Here is a 13,931-nt window from a genome sequence, read left to right on the forward strand (position 1 = left end):
TGGGACAAACCATTCTGAGGGTAAAAGAACACACTAACTTCACACACAAAAACACTGACCATAGACAGAGTTTGTGTTTTCTTTTATCCATGACACTAAAATAAGGCACATCGAAGCTATGTTGCGGGATAATGGCCACCCTGATCAGATCATTGATCACTGTATATCGCGATGCTCACGAATAGGCCAAAGACTGCCACTTTTGGACCTGAAAAGTGCCCAATCTACTTCAAATTACCCTGGAAAGATAAAGTGTCTTAAACATTTGAGCAAAAGGTGTGACTAGCCATTTCACACTGCTACTATGCAGTGGCAATATCAGTGGCGTGCTTTCCCGCTAACAGTTTGCTTCCAAACACGCAAATGAGTAATGTGGTATGTGAATTTCAGTGCCAGTGTGATGCCAGGTATGTAGGCCATACATCCCAAAGACTGGTCAGTCATATCACCATCAGTCAGGCTCACAATGTAGCTCACTTATACTTTCTAGAAGCTACATATATTCATATGCAGCGACCTGTACCCTTCAGCTGTTCAGAATAGGCAGAATGTTGACCTTGCTCTATAAACCTGTGCTTGCAAAACTCAGAATATAATCTCTAATGTTAGATGTGATTCCTTTATTGGGCAGCATTTGCTGAACAATCTCAAGTGTGCAAAAAAAAATTGCACTAACAACCAATTTAAGATTATCAGTCAGGCTCACAATGTAGCTCACTTATACTTTCTAGAAGCTACATATATTCATATGCAGCGACCTGTACTCTTCAGGCAAAAGGGATATGTCCAGACATTGCACCTTTCTTGAATAAACAAAAGCCTGGGGGATAATAGGTCCCTGGTGCAATGCCATGACCAATCAGAGTTCTTTTTCTCATGCAGTATAAATTGTTGTTCCCTTTGAAATTTAGTATCTGCCCATCTGTCCCGATGCAAGGTGAAAAGCTTCGACAGTCTCTCTCATCAGCAATGCTCGATTCCAAATTGGTTAGGTTATTCAATCACGATGAATACTTAGTTACCTCTACATATTCAAGTTGTCCAAGGGCCTGAATATTTGCTAATGAAGTTGGTTTGCTATCATTCTAGATATGGATGGGGGACAAGATAGACAACGTCCCTCATTATTCATTCTGCCAATGGCCTCGTTATTGTCGAAAACCCAATTCTATCTGTGTAAATGCTGAAGCTCCACCCATTACACCTGATAGGTATTTCCTATAAATTCATCCTCTTCGTTTGATGAAACATAGAAATCACAATTGGATGCCATCCTAGGCCTTTAGCTCCACTGAATGTCCTTCAACCTATTTTCCCAGCAGTTAGTTAAGGCCAACCCAATCTCTGTAGTGTTGATTAAAAAATACACAGATTTTACCTTTTCACCAACCATCCTTCTTTCATCATACACCAATCATTGTACCTTAACTAAGATTCCAATTAAACAACCAAATTTCATATGAGAAACCTTGTATTTATATAGCACCTTTCAGGACCACTGGATGTCCTAAAAGAATTTACAGCCAATTAAGTAATCTCTAGGTGTAGTCATTGTTATAATTAATAAACACAGCAATTGATGTATGCACAGAAAACTCTCACAAGCAGCAATGTGATAATGTGCAAATAACCTGCCTTTGTAATGTTGATTGAGAGATAAATATTGACTAGGACTACTAGGTCTTCTTTGAATAGTGCCATGCGGTCTTTTATGCTCCTCTGGAAGGGCAGATGGGGCCTGAGTTTAACATTTCATCCACAAGATAGCACCTCTAACTGTGCAGTGCTGCACTATCAGCCTTGATTGGTGTGCTCAAGTCCCAGAGTGGGAGTCAAGCTGACAACCTTCTGACTCCGAGATGAGAGTGCTACCAGCTGAGCCATGTCTAACATTCAGCATAGAGTCATAGAGGTCTACAGCACAGACAAAGCTGTGATGCCATGGTGTACAAGGCTATGGGTCTAGTGCTGGAAAATGGGATTAGAATAGTTAGGTACTTGTTTGACCAGCACATACCAAATTACATCATAAAACTAGTGTTCTGGGAAGAGAAGATGAGAGTGTGGTGTGCAGCTTGCAGAACCACAGAATTGCTGCAGCACAGAAGGAGGTCTCTGAAGGGGCAATTTACCTAGTGCTACCGCCCCCCCCCCCCCCCCACCTTCTGGCATTGAAAGCTAGTGTCAAATACGAGAGGTGGACCTGTCGGCTGCTCGGAACCGGCCCGCGCTGAGTTCAAAAGGAGAGTGAAAGAAACAAATTGTGATATGACAGGAAAGAAGCAATTTGATTGGTTGGAGAAGAAGCTAGCTGTTTTGTGAGTATCTGGTGAGTATCTAGTAAGTGTTTAAGGTTTATCCTATTCCTAAGGTTTAAAATAAAGTAGGATCTGCATCTGAAGCGCTGAAACCTGCAAGGCTACAGACCAGGTGCTGGAAAGTGGGATTACAATGAAGGGCTAGTTTCTTTTTCATCCTTTAATGGCCAACACAGACATGATGGGCTGAATAGCCTCTTTCTGAGCCATAATTTTTCTATAGTTCTATGGTACTATCATTGATTGTTGTAAAAACCCATCTGGTTCACTAACATCCTTTAGGGAAGGAAATCTGCCATCCTTACCTTGCCTGGCCTACATGTGACTCCAAACCCACAGCAATGTGGTTGAATCTTAACTTCCTTCTGAAATGGTCTCGCAATCCATGTGGCTCAAGGGAAACTTGGGATGGGCAACAAATGCTGGCCTTGCAAGGACACCCACTGCCCATCAAAGTATTAAAAAGGGTTGTTGGAGTACTACAACCGTAGCTGGAGTGAGTACAAAATTTACACAAGTTTCTGTGTTAACAAGTCTACTGCTTACTCAAACTGCAGTAAACATTGAAACACCTTCACATAGATTTTCCTCAGTTATTGATGCAATGTCAATGTTAAATGCCAATTCCATTAAATAATTTGGCAGATAATTGGACAATGGATACCTGGTATTGGGAATATATCCAGGTAAAAGCAGGTTAACGGCAAAAATTGCACCAATACGTTCTCAATCCCTCATTTCACAGAAAGCAGCAATGTTACTACATGGAGCTTATTCTGTTTCTTTTATATTTGTCTTTGGCTGATAGGGGGCAGGTGTTAATTGATGTGCTACTATGGTTATGTCAGCTATGAACGTCCTTTGCTTAAGCCACATGCAGACTACAAATGTCACACATTCAACCACTGGTCACTTGCCGAATTGATGTTAGTCGCAGCCATGCTGATAGTGGATACTACAACTGGCCTCTATCACTAGACTCAGAGGACAGTAACATATTGGTAATGTTACTGGGCTAGTAAGCCAGGGGCCCAAACTAATGCTCTGGAACCATGAGTTTAAATCCCAGTTGAGCATTAAGGAATCGGGAAGAAAAGGCTAGTCTCATTAATAATGTTGTAAAAACCCATCTGGCTCACTAATGCCCTTCAGGGAAGGAAATCTACTATCCTTACCTGGTCTGGCCTACACGTGACTCCAGACCCACAGCAATGTGGTTAACTCTAAACTGTTCCCTGAAAAGGTCTAGCAATCTATTCAGTTGTACCAAACTATTACAGAAAAGTTGAATAAGAATAAAATTGAATGAACCAGGTGACATTGATCTAGGCACTAGAAACCACAGTGGCACACACTTCCCAGTTGACCTCACTAACATTTGGGGTTCCTGTCAAAATTGGGAGAACTGTCACACAGACTAGTCAAACAACAGTCTGGAAAAATCATTCTCATTGAATCATACCTTACAGCCAATGTCCAAGGGGTTAGAGTCATACCCAACACAAGAGAAGATGGTTGTGAGTGCTGCAGGCCAATCATTTCAGTCCCAGTATCTTGCTGCATGAGTTCCTCAGAGCAGTGTCTTAGGCCTAACCATCTAGCTGCTTCATTAATGGCTTTCCCTTCAACATAAGGTCAGAGTGCACAGGTTCATTGATGATTGCACTGGGTTCAGCACCATTCAGAACTCCTCAGGTACTGAAGCAGTCCATGCCTGCATGCAGAAAGATCTGGATAACATTCAGGCTAATGCTAATAAGTGGCAAGTAATATTTGTGCCACACAAATGCCAGGCAATGACCATCTCCAACAAGAGAATCTAACCATCTCCCCTTGACATTCAATGACATTACAATTGCTGAATTCCCCACTATCAACATCCTGGTTACCTCCGATCAGAAACTTACTTGGACCAACCATATAAATACTGTGGTTACAAGAGCAAGTCACAGCCTGGGATTTCTGTGGAGAATAACTTGCCTGACTTCCTATTCACGATCTACAAGACATAAGATAGGAGTGTGATGGAATACTCTCCACGTGCTTGGGCGATTGCAGCTCAAAAACACTCAAGGAACTCGACACCATCCATAACAAAGTAGCCCGCTTGCTCAGCATCCCATGCACGACCTTAAACATTCATTTCACCACCGGCACATAGTGGCATCAGTGCGCACCATCTAGAAGACACACTGCAATAACTCACTGAGCTTCCTTCATCAGCACCTTCCAAACCTACAACCTCTACCATTTAGAAGAACAAGGGCAGCAGATGCATGGGAGCACCACCAACTGCAAGTTCCCCTCCAAGCTACACAGCATCCTGACCTGGAAATATATCACTGTTCCTTCACTGCTGCTGGAGCAAATTCCTGGAACTCCCTCCCTACCAGTATTGTGGGTATAGCTACACCACATGGACTGCAGTGGAACAGGAATCCACCACCTGCCCAAGGGCAATTAGGGATGGGCAATAAATGCTAGCAGGACACAGCCAATCATCTTTAATCTGAAATGTATCTTTTGTGTAGCTGACTGAAATATTCCATTCAGCATGACTGGTTAATATCCACCAGTGATATTGATTTTTTATAACCTTCAAGACTTTCCTAAAATGTCCCCTATGTGACAGTTAAAGCTGCGAATGTGGATTAGTTCCAAGAATGAGTCAAAGAAAAGGAAAATTCAGATTTCTGTTCCTAAACTGCTTTCAAAGAAGCAGCTGTGATGTTTCTACATGTTAGGAATTCCTGCCAATAGCTGTTTGGGCAAGCTCTCAATCCGCTTGTGTCCCTGTAGAGGCAAACAATTAGGTGCTGCCTTTAAAAAAGAACGAAAAGAGGAAAAGAAGAACAACAGCTGACAGACGAATATTGATGCTCATTTACTGAAAAGCTGCAGGCGATACAACACAGGGAAACCAAAGGGAAAGTAAACAGCTGGGGTGTTTTTTTTGTTTAAGCTTGAACTATCAGAACATCAGCCACTTTTAATATGAAATGTATCTTTTGTACAGCTTATTGAATATTCCATTCAATGAGACTAATTCACTTATCTTCCAACAGTGAGATTGATGTTTTCTTATCTAACCTTGAGCACTGGCCTAGAATGGCTCAAGTGGAGCTGTGAATGTGGATGGCTTCCAAATTTGCAGCTGATGCAAACTTGCAAGTGATCCATACTGCAGTTCCTTCTTGGTATCACATGTAAATCAAACTGGAGGGAGGAAGAGGAAAATACAACAATACAGCTTCAGACAGCCAAAACAGCAATGTGCCTTTAGTATCAGGCATGCTGTCACCTTTCTGGGTGTGTTGACTGCTTTCCCACAGCAAGGATTTGGAAAAAGAGTTACTTTAAAGGAGCGAGTTTTAAATGTGAAGCATATTCTCAATTTTTTTTTAAAGAAACCACCTGGAGAAAAGATGGTTCATTTGATGAGCGATTCATTAGTTCGCATTTCCTCTTCCTCATCTGCAGACAAGGGGCCAACTATCACATGTATACCCAGTGCTACCTCTCCACCACCTATCCTGACCCCTTTCACTATTTTTTATACTACATGTCTCTCCTATATCCAATCATTAATGAGCTACAATTTACTCCATCTAAACAACAGGAAGCCTGAAGCTATCACCATTGGCACCTAGTATAAATTCCATTCCCCTGCCACTGACCTCGTCCTCCTCCTTAGTAAGGGCCACAGGTTGAATCAGGCTATTTGCATCCTATTTGACCCTGAGTTGAGTTTCTGAGCCTGTGTCTTTTTCATCACAATTACTACTTCCAATTACATAATATTGGTTGAGGTGGGGCAGTTTTCCAGATATTTATCCCTAACTCACTCTGGGTTTTGTACGTCTTCCATGAGAATGTGAGGGTTTTGTGGCCTCAATCTCCTCCCTGGACAGTGCATTCCAAAAATTTCCCATTGTCGGTGTGATATTATATCGGATCTATCCATCGACCTTTCCTCAAGTAAGTTTCGTTCCCTGTTCCTTTGACTTTGGGGCAATGGTGCACAGTTACTCGGAGTTCAATTTGTTGATATATTTTAAAATCTGCAATATCTCAATAAGATCTCCTCTTAGTCTTTTTTCCAGTTTAAAGAGATCATACTTTTGCCTGTTGTTGAAGCTCATGCCTGATAGCACATGTGGCCCTTTATCACAGCAGTGCCATAATGTCCTCCTGTAATAGGGTGAGTAGAGCTGCAGGAAATGCTCCAGCTAGATACAAAAGAACAATGCTTTGTATAGATTCAATACCCTGTCCTGGGATTGTGTTCTAGTCCAAGTGCAGTGCAGCCCAAGATCTTATCTGCTTTACTTACTGCTGCCCTGTAGAATGCAGATGATATCAATGATTTAGTCTATCGGTACAGTGGGGTTAACTGTAAATTAATACAATTTAGTTTATAGCCCAATGCTGATAGTTTTCTCAACTCTTCACTTTGCATTTTTCAGCACCATATTTATGAAGGCATTAGAGAGGGTGCTGAAAAGATTAAGAGAATGGTTCTGGGAGTGTGAGACTTTAGCTACATGGATAGATTGGCAAAGCTGAGTCTTATATCCTTAGAGAAAAGAAGGTTGAGGAGATATTTGACACATATCCAAAATCACGAGGGGTCTGGACAGAATTGGCGGGGAGAAACTGTTCCCACTGGGGGAATTGTCGAGAACCAGAGGACACTGACTTACATTGATTGGCAAAAGAATCAGAGCCAAAATGAGAGAAAACAGTTTTCACACAAGTGAGTGTTTAGGATTTGGAATGCACTGCCTGAGCGTCTGGTGGAGGCAGAATCAATCATGGGCTTTCAAAAAAGAATTGGAAAATTATCTGAAGAGAAAAATAATGTGTGGGGTTATGGGGAAAAGGAGAGGGAGCAGAACTAGCTGAGTTGCTCTTGCAAAGAACTTACATGAACTTGATGGGCTGAATGGCCTCTTTTTGGGCTGTAACCATTCTGAGTCTATGATTGTCACTCTCTTTGGCCTTGCACCATGAAACCTTTTGTTTTTTAATCTCCACTGCTCCACACTACCACTGACCTTCCCTTTTGTTCTTTTTCCCACCGTCCCTTTTCACCTGCTCAAAACCTAATACACCTCTAACTTTCCCCAGTTCTGATGAAAGGTCACAGACCTGATATGTTAACTCTGTTTCTCTCTCCACGGACGCTGCCAGATCTGTAGAGTATTTTCAGCCTTTTCTGTTTTTAAATAGCTAATAACCCAGTTTACCATTGAAGTTTAAGGTTGATGAATAGGTTAATGTTGCCATAATGGTGGAGGAAAGAGACAAACACTAACTACTTTAGGATCTGAAGTCCGAACGTTATCGCCAAGTGACTCTGTGAAGAAAACAACTACCTTCATCTTCACTCAACATGGTGGCAAAGATGTGGCTAAAAATACGTGGGAAACATAAGGTCGATGCATCAAATGTCAAATATTTTCACCTCCAGCATTTCACACTATTAGGATACTGTAAGGAACATATCTTTTTATTTCTGTTGGACTGTTGTAGAGAGCATATCTTCTTATTTTCTTGGACTGTGACTTTAAAAAACTAACGTGGCTGCAGTTGAAAGATGTTCACTGGAGCAGATGAGGAATATCTACAACGTTGCTATCCTGGAACATAGGGTGCCATAGATGGTGCCAGAAAGGAGTTCTGGACTAAGGGGAACTGCCTGACAACAGCATTTTAATTGGCTCCTGACCCGGTGACCAGGGTTTTGTGTGGTAATAGTGCCAGCAGAATAGTTCATAGCCTGATAAGAGGGAAGACCTGAAACCTCTCTCTCCCGTGTTTGTAAGATTCAAGCAATTCTGCCATAATAGCTAGCTGGCTATCCCTCACATCTCTGTAACCTGCCTTCTCTGAAAATCCCTGTCAAGAGGAAAAGGGGGAAAATCACCAGACGAGACACTGAAAAGCAAGTTTTTCAATCAGTGAACCATAGACTGAAAGTGCTAGGACACCACCTCATTTCCTCAACAACAAACTGCAAGGAATTCGGAAGACATTAATCAGAATCAGCCCATCGAATCCTGTACTCCAGATTGGTGCTATTGAACTGTTTTATCTCACCCTTAAAATCCATGTTTTGTGTGTCATGTGTGTGTGTGTGTGTTTGTGTATAGGGGTTTAAGAAGGGGTAGGGTTTAAGTTATTGAGTTAGAAGTTAGCAGTTCATATTTCTTTCTTTTGTCACTAATTAAAGACAATTTGTTCAACAAAAAGTTATTTACTTATTAAGTTTACAAACCTGGTGCTCGTATTCTGTTAACTTAAATTAAACAGTTAGGTAGAATTGGGGCAATCTGATGGTTTGGTCAATCTTCTCACATTTGTCTCGGTTTGGGGAGCAGTGGAGCTTGATATTACAGCGCACTATCCCCAATGAGTCGTGACAAAGCTTGGGGGCTTGAGTTCAGGATATTTTGGAACAAAAGACAACAACGATTTGGGTGTAGATTTAGTAAGTAATAAAGTCTAAAAGGAAACACCAGTTTTCTATTATCAAAAATAAGATGGCACTGGAAACTGCTAAAGCTTTCCTGCAAGTGGAAGAGATGTCCCTGACAATTTTACAAGAGATCCCAAAAGCCAGGCTAATTGAATTGGCAAGTAAATTAAGAGTTGGGTTACCTGCCAAAGCTATGAAGGCAGAGATATACAAACAGGTAGCACAGCATTTAAAACTGGAAGGAATATCTAAGAGATCAAGTTCTCCGAGGGGTGATTCATTGGAATGTGCTCAATTTCAGTTGCAAATTTAAAAAGTGGTACTAGAGGCAGCAGAAAAGGAAAGAGAAAGGGCATTCCAAAGGGGACAGGCAGGAAGGCAGGAGAAAGAAAGAAAACAAGAAAGGGAATTAGACATGGTGAGGATAGGAGACAAGAAAAGAGAAAGAGAATTCCAGCTGAGAATGCTGGCATTTAAAAAAGAGACACGAGGAGGTGAGGCAGGACTTATGTCCAGATCAGAATCCAACGGGGGGATGTTTAAATTTGTACAAGCTCTTCCAAAATTTGAAGAAAGAGATGTTGAAGCATCCCTTATTTCATTTGAGAAGGTAGCTAAACAGATGAACTGGCCAAAAGAAAACTGGACATTGCCCATGCAGAGCAAATTGACAGGTAGAGCACAGGAAATTTATGCTTCACTGTCAGAGGAGGTTTATAGGGATTATGATGTGGTGAAAAAGGCCATTTTAAGTGCATTTAAATTGGTCCCTGAAGCATACAGACAATAGTTTTGAAATTTAAGGAATCGGCATGGGGGCAAACTTACATTCAATTTGAAAGGATTAAGCAAAATAGTTTTGACAGGTGGATACAAGGATTAGGAGTCAAAACTACCTATGAGGTTCTCGGAGAGACCAGCAGATACGTAAAATTAAACCTTTTTTCCATCACCCCCATAAATTTGAAGAGGATAGAAAGTGGGAGGGTGAAAGGAAGGCAAGTAGCCAGGGTAAAGAATGGATAGCTGGGAATACCCTGAGATCTCCTCCCCAGATCAGGAAGGAAAGTTCTGAGGATGGAGGTAAAACTTGAAGGCCTAAGTGATTCCACTTTAATAAAGTGGGACACATTTGCTTAGGATGCTGGAAGTTGCAAGGGAAGCCAATGGGACTTATTGGAGTTCGTAAGAGTGAGTCTGAAAAGGGAGCTCAAAAAGAAAATGCCACAAATCAAATTTTAGTTTTAACTACAAATAAGGGTATGGAGGTAACCACTGCTGTGAATGCTGGTGAAGTGAATAAGGTAGATGAGAGAAATAAAGGGTTTTTATCTAAAGGAAAGATAATCCCTTTTTCATCAAATGATGCAGCTAAACCCATAACTATATTAAGGGACACAGGAGCTACTCAAATTCTTTTGCTGGAGAAGGACCTAGTTTTCCCTTCAGAGAGTTCAATGAAAGCTAAAGTATTGGTAAACGGGATAAGTGGAGAGTATATCCCAGTTCCATTGTACAAAATGCAATTGGAATGTGATTTGTTGTCTGGATCGCTGGTTGTAGGAGTGGTTAAGAAATTAACCATGGATGGAGTTGATTTACTCCTGGGGAATGATTTGGCAGGAGTGAAGGTTATAGCTTTGCCCATAATTACGGAAAGTCCCAGAGAGGCTAAAGAGACGGAGCAGTTACAAGAACAGGTTCCTGGTATCTTTCCATCATGTGTGGTGACCAGAGCAATGGCTAAACAAAGTCCATTACCAGAGGTCAAAGTAGTGCTATGAGCAGATGTTAGAGTAGCCAAAACTTTCTTTAAAGATGAGGATAATTCAGAGGAAGTGTTTGGCACGTCTTCATTAATTGAGGCTCAGAAAGCAGATCCAGGGTTAAACAAGTTAACACAGTCAGCTCACACTGAAGCTGAGACAGGAGTTCCAGAGTGCTATTACCTTAAAAACAGAGTTCTGATGTGGAAGTGGAGATGCCCTCACAGACCTGTGGATGAGGAATGGATGGTTGTTCATCAGATAATGGTACTGCCCAAACATTGCAAGGAGATATTGCGAGTAGCACATGAAATCCCTATGGCAGGGCATGTAGGAACACAGAAAACCAAGCATCGATAAACAAGCATTTTACCTGGCCAAGATGTAGTGCAATTTTGCAGAACATGTTATACATGTCAAGTAGTCGGTAAACCTCAACATGTAATCAAACCAGCACCTTTAATACCCATACCAGTTTTTGAAGAACCATTTAGTCAGGTATTAGCAGATTGTGTAGGGCCATTACCCATTACAAAACAGGAGCATGTAGAGTAGCACCAGAGCAGACTAATGGAAAAGAGTTGGAGAAACAAGTCAAGTCAAAATCCAGCAGATGTGACCCAGAGCAGAGTAATGGTAAAGAGGGGAAATCCAGAAGTAGAGATCGTAAACAGAGCAAAAGCAAAGAGAGAGCAAAACGTGCCAAATCAAAATCTAAAAGTCGAGAATGAAGTAAAAGCAGAGAGCAAGAAAAAAGGGCCAAATCAAAATCTAGAAGCTGAGATAGAGAACAGAGCAAAGACAAAGATAGAGAGAAGAGGGACAAGAATCTAGAAGTAAAGATAGGGTAAAAGAAATAATAGAGAAAGAGAAAAAACATGCGAACTCAAGAAGCAGAGGCAGGGAACAAAAACACAAAGAAAACTGGGTTAAATCCAGTAGTAATGATGTGGAACAGGGCAAGAGTAAAGATCAAGAAAAAAAGAACCAAATCCAAAAGCAAGGAAAGGGATACTTTTCCAGGAAACTAAATCAATATCAGAGGAAGTTATCTACAGTAGAAAAAGAAACTCTAGCATTGTTGTTATCTCTTCAACACTTTGAAGTTTATACCTGACATGATATCAAAGAAACACTAATCTACACTGACCATAAACCGCTGGTGTTCCTGGGGAGGTTTAAAATTCGAAACGTGAGACTGTTTAGGTGGAGTCTATTGTTTCAACCATTCAATGTAAAGATTGTTCACATCGCTGCTAAGGATAATGTGATCGTGGATGCATTGTCCTGGGTGTAAAGTACTGAAATAAGTATAAGGGGGAAGGATGGCTGAATGAATGTAGGTCGCGTGTTTTGTTGTCCATGTCTCACATACTTTGTGATGAAACGCATTTTTGAAATGGCATTTCATCTCTTTTAAAGGTGGAGGCATGTAGGGGCCATATCTTTTTATTTCTGTTGGACTGTTGTATAGAACATATCTTCTTATTTTCTTGGACTGTGGCTTTAACATTGGACTATGGCTTTAAAAAGCTACCATGGCTGTAGTCGAAAGATTTCCACTGGAGCAGGATGAGGAATATCTACAATGTTGCTATTCTGGAACATAGGGTGCCATAAGAGAACAGGATGGTGCCGGAAAGGAGTTCTGGACTAAGGGGAACTGCCTGACAACAGCATTTTAATTGGCTCCTGACCCGGTGACCAGGGTTTTGTGTGGTAATAGTGCAAGCAGAATAGTTCATAGCCTGAAAAGAGGGAAGACCTGAAACCTGTCTCTCCTGTGTTTGTAAGATTCCAGCAATTCTGCCATAATAGCTAGCTGGCTATACCTCACATCTCTGTAACCTGCTTTCTCTGAAAACCCCTGTCAATAGGAAAAGGGGAAAAATCACCAGACGAGACATTGAAAAACAAGATTTTCAACCAGTGAATGACAGACTGAAAGCGCTGGGAGACCAGCTCATGTCATCAACAACAAACTGCAAGGAATTTGGAAGGCATCAATCAGAATCAACCTATCTAATCCTGTACTCCGGATTGGTGATATGGAACTGTTTTATCTCACCCTTAAAATCCATGTTTTGTGTGTCGTGTGTATGTTTGTGTATAGGGGTTTAAGAAGGGGTAGAGTTTAAGTTATTGAGTTAGAAGTTAGCAGTTCATATTTCTTTCTTTTGCCACTAATTAAAGACAATTTGTTCAATAAAAAGTTATTTACTTATTAAGTTTACAAACCTGGTGCTCGTATTCTGTTAACCTAAATTAAACAGTTAGGTAGAATTGGGGCAATCTGATGGTTTGGTCAAACTTTTCACATTTGTCACAGATCAGGGAGCAGTGGGGCTTGATAGTACAGCGCACTATCCCCAATGAGTCATGACAATACTTTAATAAAAATTGTTCTTTAGAAACAGTGCAATCCCAAAAATACAGAACTTAATAAACTAATTACAAGTACTGAGAACGAAGCTATACAAATGCTCATGGATTACAGGGAATTAAAGGCCTTGCCCAGTGTATCTCTGTGGTGGGCTTCTCTGTTTAGAAACATTGCTGCACATAGATTCCAGTTGCTGATAGTACAATGTATTTGCTCCAGGAGTACTGCTGCATAATGGTTATGTTGTTAGACTAATGATTCAGAGACTTGAGTTCAAATCCCACCATGGCCTCTGGGAAATTTAAATCCAGTTAATTAAATAAATCTGGAATAAGAAGCTAGTATTAGAAATTGACTTATGACTCTAACAGATTGTTGTAAAAAACCATCTGGTTCACTTAATGCCCTTGATGGAAAGGAATCTGCTATTCAGGCAGTCTGGCCTGCATGTAACTCCAGACCAACAGCAACATGGTTGATTTGTAACTGCCCTTTGGAATGACCTAGTCAAGAATGTGGCTCCCCAGCACCACCTCCTAAAGGCAAAGAATGGCAGAAAATGCCTGCATCCCATGAATGAGTTAAAAAGTAAAAACATTGATAAATGCTGTTTTGCTGTAAATACAACTTTGCAACCACCAAGTGATTGTGTGAGGAAAACAACTACCTTCATCTTCACTCGACGAGGTAGTAAAGATCTTGCTAAATATACATCGGAAACTGAGGTCGATGCATCAGGCAAGTAACACACCCTTGCACTTTGATGTAAAAGTGCATTTGTAAATAACAGCCTAACATTTTTGATCGGAAAATCGAGGCCATCTTATTTATGTGTTAGAATTCGCAATTAATTAGAAAATCTCTACATCAGCTCTATCTTTTGTTTATGTCAACTCACCTCTTTTTGAATGGGTAGATTTAAGTCACTGATGCCTTTCGTTTTCTGAAGGTTTTCACAAACTCTCTGTTGCACAACCAGAAAA

The 13,931-nt window shown here is 40.9% G+C and overlaps 1 long non-coding RNA gene across 1 annotated transcript in view; it reads right to left on the reverse strand.

Annotated features, from left to right (window-relative positions):
- The window catches only part of LOC144695981 (uncharacterized), a 34,478-nt gene extending 20,547 nt beyond the window's left edge, over positions 1-13,931 (reverse strand). Inside the window, exon 1 of the long non-coding RNA XR_013580043.1 lies at positions 13,847-13,931. This is a non-coding gene — a long non-coding RNA (uncharacterized LOC144695981). The remainder of the gene's footprint in view (positions 1-13,846) is intronic.

Source organism: Cetorhinus maximus, chromosome 21 (assembly GCF_964194155.1).
Source record: "Cetorhinus maximus chromosome 21, sCetMax3.hap1.1, whole genome shotgun sequence".
Lineage (NCBI taxonomy): Eukaryota > Metazoa > Chordata > Chondrichthyes > Lamniformes > Cetorhinidae > Cetorhinus > Cetorhinus maximus.